Source organism: Pygoscelis adeliae, unplaced genomic scaffold (assembly GCF_000699105.1).
Source record: "Pygoscelis adeliae isolate BGI_AS28 unplaced genomic scaffold, ASM69910v1 Scaffold180, whole genome shotgun sequence".
NCBI lineage: Eukaryota > Metazoa > Chordata > Aves > Sphenisciformes > Spheniscidae > Pygoscelis > Pygoscelis adeliae.
In genome coordinates, this window is record NW_008823956.1 from 12,269 (window position 1) to 20,634 (window position 8,366).

Below are 8,366 nucleotides of genomic sequence, written 5' to 3' on the forward strand. Positions count from 1 at the left end.
ACCCTGCCGAGCCGCTCTTCTCCCAAGGGGCCAGCACTGTCCTAACAGCCACCCACGCAGGACATCAACACTTCCCACGTCATCACAGGATGCAGCAGCCCACAGCCCAAGACGTCAAGAACTCAAACACAGCCTTTGCCTGAAAATCACTCTTAAGACCAGACACCGGCAGGGGAATATGTGGAGGCAGCGCGAGGGCAGCAGTGAACTCACGGAGAGCAACTTCAGCTCACGCAGCTCCAGACTCTCCTTATGGCTTCGGTAATAACCCTTGACGCACCACGTCAAGGGCTGCTCCCAGAGGTGGAGGAAGCACAGGGAGGAGAGGGGAAAGCCTGGCCTTCACGAAGTCATCAAGAACTCACTGGAAAAAGAAACCAGTTCCAGGAGAGTGTTACTCATCCCTGTGGCCACCAGAAGCAATGTGGGACACCGAGCTCTGGTGCCCATTGGCAGAGAAGAGCCAAGAGGGAAGGATCTGCCAGCTGAGACCTGGACCAAAGCCCTCACCAGCAAGGAAAAAGTAGATAAAACTGAATGAAAGCCCCTAAAAAAACAAAACCCTCCCAGGCTGAGAGACTGGGCAGAGGAAAGGGCCATGCAAGGCTTCTCTTACCTCTGGCTTGCCAGGGATGACCAGACAGCCACTGACCACCACTGTCACTAACACGGTGCAGGCGTTGCTATTGGGGTGACAGATTAACAACTAATTTCCTTGTCCCTATCAGCCAGCACCTGCAAACGTCATATATTCAGGCTGCTGAGTCTGGAATATCAACCCAAACCCCATTTCTAATATCTCAGTCACAAGCCAGGATTTACGGTAATACCTCCCCAGCCCACGCGTCCTCATGTCACTGTCTCCAGAGGAGACTGCTCCAAACACGGCACGCCATTGCCCACAGGAAAGGAACTGGAGTGTGCTAATGACATGACAAGTCCCTGAAAGGACAGCCCAGCAATCTACTGATTGCATTAATTCCATCTATGGGCCAGCCACATGATGCAGAACATCTCAGGTGTGAGAAAAATTATTCAGCAGTGCCACATCCCATGAAACCATCCCGAGCCACAGGCCAGGACATCACCATCGGGGACAGCCCCGGTGGGCTGGGTGCACCAAATGAGCGAGGGGGTGTCCAGGGTGCACCCACTTATTACAGGTAGGGGATCCAAGCCCTGATAATTAAGCAGCAAATTGCAGGGGAAGAAGCCAAGTGACAGGTCAACAGGATTTTTTTCTCCTTGCTCAAAAGCAGCAACTGTCCCAGCTTATGGCAGCACCCTCCCTTAACAGGAGGATTTTGAGGCAGGGGGGGACAATGCAGAAGACTTGATGTGTGCAACAGCCCCTGCAGACCCCAGAGTGCGCAAGGATGCAGGACTCACAACTCAGCCGTCCTGCCTGTGGGTTTGTGCAGGGACCTTATCTGCAGAGGATGATTTTTGGTTAAATCTTCAGCTGGACAACTGGGAGGCACTCTGCTGTCCCGGCAGCGGGCGGTGGGAATGGCTCCTCTCCCGTGCTGCTTCACTGCAAGTGTTTCACGTCGCTGCTTGCTGGAAGCTGGCTGCGTGCACCCTGCCACACTGAGGGCAGGGTGCATGGCCCCGGTGCCATCTCTGTCCTCCCAGCATGGCAGGCGAGCTGGCGCTTGGCCACAGTGCTCCAGAAAACCACAGGAGCCCCGATGGCTGCAGCACACCTCCTTGCAGCCATCGCTGCTAGTAAACACGAGCGTGGCCATGACCTTGGAGGTTCAAACCAGTACAGAAATGAGAGAGACACTGGCGTAAGCAAGATAGCTTCCAGCATGACTGCTGAATCACAACTGAAGTGAGCTGGCACTGAAGCAGAGCTCTCACCAGAGGGAAAGCCAGGGAAACCTGGAGAAAATGGAATTGGAAAGATAGGGTTTGATGGATGGACTACAGATGGATAAGGAATTGGCTGGATGGCCACATCCAAATTGTTGCAGTCAACGGCTCAATGTGCAAGTGGAAACCAGTAACCAGTGGTGTCCCTCAAGGGTCTGTACTGGGACCAATACTATTTCATACCTTCATCAACGACACAGACAGCGGGATCGAGTGCACCCTCAGCAAGTTTGCGGGTGACACTGAGCTGAGTGGTGCGGTCGATACGCTGGAGGGAAGGGGTGGCATCCAGCGGGACCTGGACAGGCTGCAGGAGTGGGTCCGTGCGAACCTCATGAAGTTCAATCAGGCCAAGTGCAACGTCCTGCACCAGGGTAGGGGAAACCCCCAGTACCAGCACAGACTGGGGGATGGATGGATGGATGGATGGATGGATGGATGGATGGATGGAGAGCAGCCCTGTAGAGAAGAACTTTCCAGCTGCAGTCCCATTTGTCAAAAGAGATTTGGGACATCTATGACCTCTATGCAGTCCTTCAGTTCCCAAAGGCTGATGTTCCTTCTTGGAAATAGAGCTCAGGGTCTGACATTGCAACTTATTTATTCAAGCTAAGTAAAACAAGAAGAAAAAAATTAGACACTCAGTTTTCAAGATGCTGACTCAACCCTTTACTAATTTTCTAGAGTTTTTTCACCTCTGACCACTAAAACCATTTGCAGCGGGTATGACAGAATGGGGGGGGCACACAGAGGGGTGGGCAGGATAGAGCTGCGCGACCACTGCCCCGAGCAGAGCCAGGATTGTCCCTTCCATGCAGAAGCAACACAAGGAGCTCCAGCTGCTTGCTGAGCTGCAGAAATAGGACACAGAGATGCCGTCCATCTGCCTTCGCCAGGAGCTAGGGTATGGGAGACGTCCAGCACCATAGTGAGGGGCCAGCAGCCCTGGGATTTTTAACTTCCAGCATGCCAGGAGGGACAAATCCTGCTCAAGATACAGCAAGGAGAGATGCTGCTGGCGTTTAATGTCAGTGCAAAATGTCACAAGGCTTTTACACAGGAGCAGAACAGAGATGATGCACAGAAGGGTCTGAAAAGTTCTTATGGATCCTCTGGGACGAAAGGCTCTCCCCGAAACGCCTCATCTGTACCATCCAGCTGTGTTTGGAGGTGATCCGCAAGAGATTAAAATTGTAGCTTTTGACTTTTTAAGTCACTAAAAAAGGAAGCAGGTGAGATGTTTAACTGATGTTTCTAATACATATTTTTAGGTAATTAAAAGCTGTTTATTGGTAACATCAGTGGGACTATGCTTATAAAATACCCTTTTGTATTAGCAGTGATGGATCCTGTTTCACACATCCTGGAAATCCAGCGTGCTCCTTGCAGGCTGCCGGTCCAGCCAGGCAAAAGCACTGAGCTGCAGTCACCGAGAAGCGTGGAGTCCGAGTCCACTGGCTGGACACTGGGAGTTTTGCACCAACAACTGGACTTGCAACGATGGAGTGGCCATGGGCAGCCTCGCACCTAGGAGCCCAGCATGCAAAGCCCTTTCTCAGCCTGTCGCTGAGCTGGCCGACACACCCGAGGGTGTCCTCGTCCCACGGCTGTACTCCTCTGACTGCTCCTGCCACTCCGGGCTGGCCTCAGAGCCAGAAAACCCACCTGGGAGGCAAATCTCAGGCTGAAGGGAGAGCCACGCTATGCATTAACTGCTTCTCCTGCAGCCACGCTTGTTGGTTGCTTATAATCCAGCAGCACAAACGATGGGATCAAAGTTTGCTTGCAAGAAAGCATTTTGGTTTGGTGATGAACCTGTGCAAAAGGTGGAGGAGACAGAGACAGTACAGCGCAGTGCCTCATTCCAGTTTCTCTTTTTTCAGAGAAAGTGTTGGGATGTCATTTTTTTTCCAATTACTCACACTAGAACAACAGTCTGCAGACGGTGATGAAGCACTAGGGATGAAGGGGAGCCATGTAAATGCCATAACCCCGCCTGGACATTCGTGTGAGCTCGAATCCAACTCGTGCAACAACACGGCTCTCAAAAATCTGCTGCCCGCCCTGCCTGCAGCAAGCTCACGGAGCCGCCTGCCATCACAGCTGTGGAAGGAACATTGGCATTCAGCAGCAAACCTAGTGGGACCCGCAGCTTGCCTCCAGCATCCCCGGCCCGTCGCGTCCCATGCTGGTACTCCAGCTTACAGCTCCATCGGAGCTGCTGTTCGGAAAGCAGGAGGTCGCTGAGCTGACAGGAAATAGCAAGTATCAACAGCTCAAAGCAGGGGGAGTTTATGAGATCTTTTAATTAATTCTTCAGCAACAATTACATACCCCGAGTCACAATGCAATCTGAACAGTGTAGTTCTGTTTGCACAGCAATGAGGTCCGGCTAAAACGCAGCTCAAAGCAGGCAATGGGCCCAATGAAAGCACAGTAGTTTTGCACAGGACCGACCTGGAGGGCGCTGCGCAGGCGAGGGCAGGCGGCTGCAGCCAGCAGCCCCGGGGACTCATCCTGGCCCACAACAGAGCTGCCTCCATGAGGGGCACCCAATTAAGACAGCAAAATTTATGTGAATGAACAGCTTTGGATGGCTGCTCCCACCAGCTGCAAATGTGCCCATTTGTCAGAGATCTTCAGTCCCGGTTGTTTTACAGCATCGCCCGCAAGGTTTCAGGGCACCCACCTCTGGGAGCAATTAGCTGTCTGACGAGCAAACCACTCCTTCCCTTTCCATGGCCTCCTCCCGTTTTCTTCCCAGTGGCCCATCCTCCCCGTGGCTCTCCTCCGAGCCTCTCAATCCAGCCCCCGTTAGCTCCAGGGTGGCATTAAATGCCATCACGAGCTGTGCTGCGCAAGCGCCCTGTCCCTTTGCCGCCCGCTCCCATCCCACTCGGGGCCAGAGGCAAACCCCCAGGGAGCTCCAGGATGGGTGCAGGGCGCAGTGGGACGGCAGTGCTGGGGCTCATGGGAGCAAAGCTAACCCAGCCCTCCCGTGGGCACTCAGCGGGCAGAGGTACCAAGTAAAGCTGCTCAGGTCTGTTTTTACAACACCGAACCGCATCAATTGCCTTACCCTCATTTAATCCTCTTGATCGAATTCCACTTCAAATATTCCATTATTTTGCCCAGAAGCAAGGTCAGGTTAATCAGTCAATAATTACCCAGCTCATTCCCTCTCTCTTTCTTTAAAAAATCGACGCTGTGCTACCTCCCGAGCTCCTGATGCCCATCAGGTATGCAGAGACTTATTGGAAATCAACACTAATGGCAGAGGCACCATCTTACTCAGCTCTTGGAAAACTTCCTGATCGATAACTTCAGGTAGACTAGATCCAGCAGTGTCTACTTTTGGTACCAACTGTTTAGCAACAACCTGAATTACTGTTGGAACGTAAGAATTTAGTCATCGTAAGATACATCACGTGTTTTCTCAAACACTCAAAAAAAGCGTTTCCCGTATGTTTCTGTCCTTTGTGCATTATTCTCCCATTTTCCTTTATTTATGCACCAAAATGGCTGAGAAGTGTCTGCTTTCTTTAAGCACGTCACAACAAATTCAGACCGTCCTTCAGGCTGGTGCTTGCTGGGTTTTCCAGCTCCCTGAAACTCCCAGCTCCAGTTTTTGTGCCACTAGGAGAGGGTGGGAAAATATTCTCCTCCTCCCCACCACATGAGGGAAAACGAAGACAAATGTAAATCAATGGCAAGTAAAACTCCTAAAGTAGGAGTTACAGAAACGTGGTAAGAAACGCAAAAGGATGCAGTGAGAATATAGTGCTTTAAATTTATTCTGTGCACACATGATATAAAGGAGCAAGTCATGGTCACCCGCACCAAAGCTGCTCGCTTTTAACCTGGTACTCGGTTCCCCCTTATCTCCTGAGACAAAAGGGGATCGAGGCTCTTCGGCATGGGTATGGCACATTTGCATGACGGGAAGATTGGCTTCTCACTTCTACCAACCTCAAGGCCGTCGTGCTGACGCCTGGCCAGCCCCGGTGCTGAGACCTGCACACAAGCAGTGCTGCTGCGCAGGGGGTCCTTCCCGCCCAGGCTGTGGCGAGGGGATTTCACACTCCAGCGACGCAACTCTTTCTTCCAGGACTGAACATGAACTAGGCTGAACTCGGGATCGCAAACCACCAATTGCAATTCTCTGGTTTATTAATTGGTCTTATAACAGAGATGTCTGGGGCAATTAAATAATTCCTTTTTGTCCCATGCTTTAATCATAGGATCATTGACTCACAGGATGGTTTGGGTTGGAAGGGACCTTCAAAGATCATCCAGTCCAACCCCCCGGCCAGGGGCAGGGACATCTGCCACTAGACCAGGTTGCCCAAAGCCCCGTCCAGCCTGACCTTGAACACTTCCAGGGATGGGGCATCCACAGCTTCTCTGGGCAACCTGTGCCAGTGTCTCACCACCCTCATGGTACAACATTTCTTCCTTATGTCCAGGCTAACCCCACCCTCGTTCAGTTTAAAACCATTGTCTTGTGCTGGGGACCCCAGAGCTGGACGCAGTGCTCCAGGGGGGTTTCAGGAGAGCGGAGCAGAGGGGGAGCATCCCCTCCCTCGACCTGCTGGCCACATTTCTTTTGATGCAGCCCAGCACACAGTTGGCTTTCTGGGCTGCTAGCACACATTGCCGGCTCATATTCAGTTTTGCATCCGCCAATACCCCAAAGTCCTTCTCTGCAGGGCTGCTCTTAATTCACTCATCGCCCAGCCTATATCCATGTTTGGGACTGCCCCAACCCAGGTGCAGGACCTTGCATTTGGCCTTGTTGACCTTCATGAGGTCTGCCCAGGCCCACCTCTCTAGCCTGTCAAGGTCCCTCTGGATAGCATCACTTCCCTCTACAGTATCAACCACACCACTCAGCTTGGTGTCATCCGCAAACTTGCTGAGGGTGCACTCGATCCCACTGTCTATGTCCACAAAAAAGATGTCAAATAATACTGGTCCCAATAGGGACCCCTGAGGGACACCACTCGTACCTGGTCTCCACCTGGACATTGAGCCATTGACCCAACTCTTTGAGTGCAACCATCCAGACAATTCCTTATCCACCGAGTGGTACACCTGTCAAATCCATGTCTCTGCATTTTAGAGACAAGGATGTTATGCAGGACAGGATCAAATGTTCTGCACAAGTCAGTCACTCTTCCCTTATGCACCAATGCTGTAAGCCTGTCGTAGAAGGCCATGACTGCAAAACTTACAGGAGGAATGAAACATATAAACCTCAACTTTCAGCCGCATGATCACAGGGACATCTTCATAACAGAGTATTAAATATAAATATTTTGAAAATTGTATTTCTGCAAAATTGCTTCCCCACATGTAATAGATCCCTGTTTTTTTCTGTTGGACAGATTAAAGCCTTTCAGAGACTAAAAGATAACAAAATAAATGTGAAAATATACCTTTCCATCCCCTCTTCTTTAACTGAAATTCATTCACTGGATATTGGATGCAATTTGACCACAGGAACACAAAAAGCATCCTAAGGTTGGTTTCATAACATGCAAAAATATTTTAACTCCCGCATTAATGCCAAGAGCTCTTTTCAAAAAGAAAAACCAAAAAACCACAACCAACAAACCAAAAAACACAACAGTAGCTATGCCAGTAGTACTTTTGTACTTGTACTTTTATTAACCACTGGGGTCTGATAATCATATCTGCTGCAATCTTAAAATGGTCATTACATGATTAAATATTTTCGGATCATATGGATTGCTGACTAAAAATCCACTTAACTATGTTCTTTTTTTTCCTAAAAAGGTTGATGAACTATCACATTTTATCATATTACGTGCCCACAGTGACCCTGTGATGTGTCAGCTTTCTTCTGTAGCTATGGTCACTGTTTCAGAACATGTTCTATTAGAGTTAAAATCCCATAAGGATATTACAGGAGCCTGGCAAGGCTCTAAATAAACTTTTATAAAAAGCCTGGGGAACAGCTTTATACTTAGCCTTCTTCCATGTTTTCATCTTGGCTTGAATTTTTAAGGGGGCCTACGAAGATCCAAACTCTCAGGGTCACAAAGCCAGAATCTGTTCTGCACAAAAGCAGACACAAACCAGCACTGAAACTCTGCATGGAACTATCTAAGTCAAACCAATGTTTCATATGGAAACAGACCACTTCGGCTTTGTAAAGATAGGAGAGAGGTAAGCTTTCAAAAATACAACAGCACATCAGCAATGAAATCCAACATAGGCAGCAGTTAATTCCAATCCACTAGCATAAAGTACCTATATAAGGGTTTTAACACATTTTTTTAAATACACCTGTTTTCCTCCTAGTACTGACATAGTCTCAATACAGTACCAAGTTATATCAAGGATAGAATCAGCTACAGAGGAACGTTCCTTTTAAAACAAAACTAGCCCATCCTTTACTGCACAGGTTCTTTCCTTCATCATTCTCATATAAACGTTTCAAATTATTTTAATGAACTCTTGGG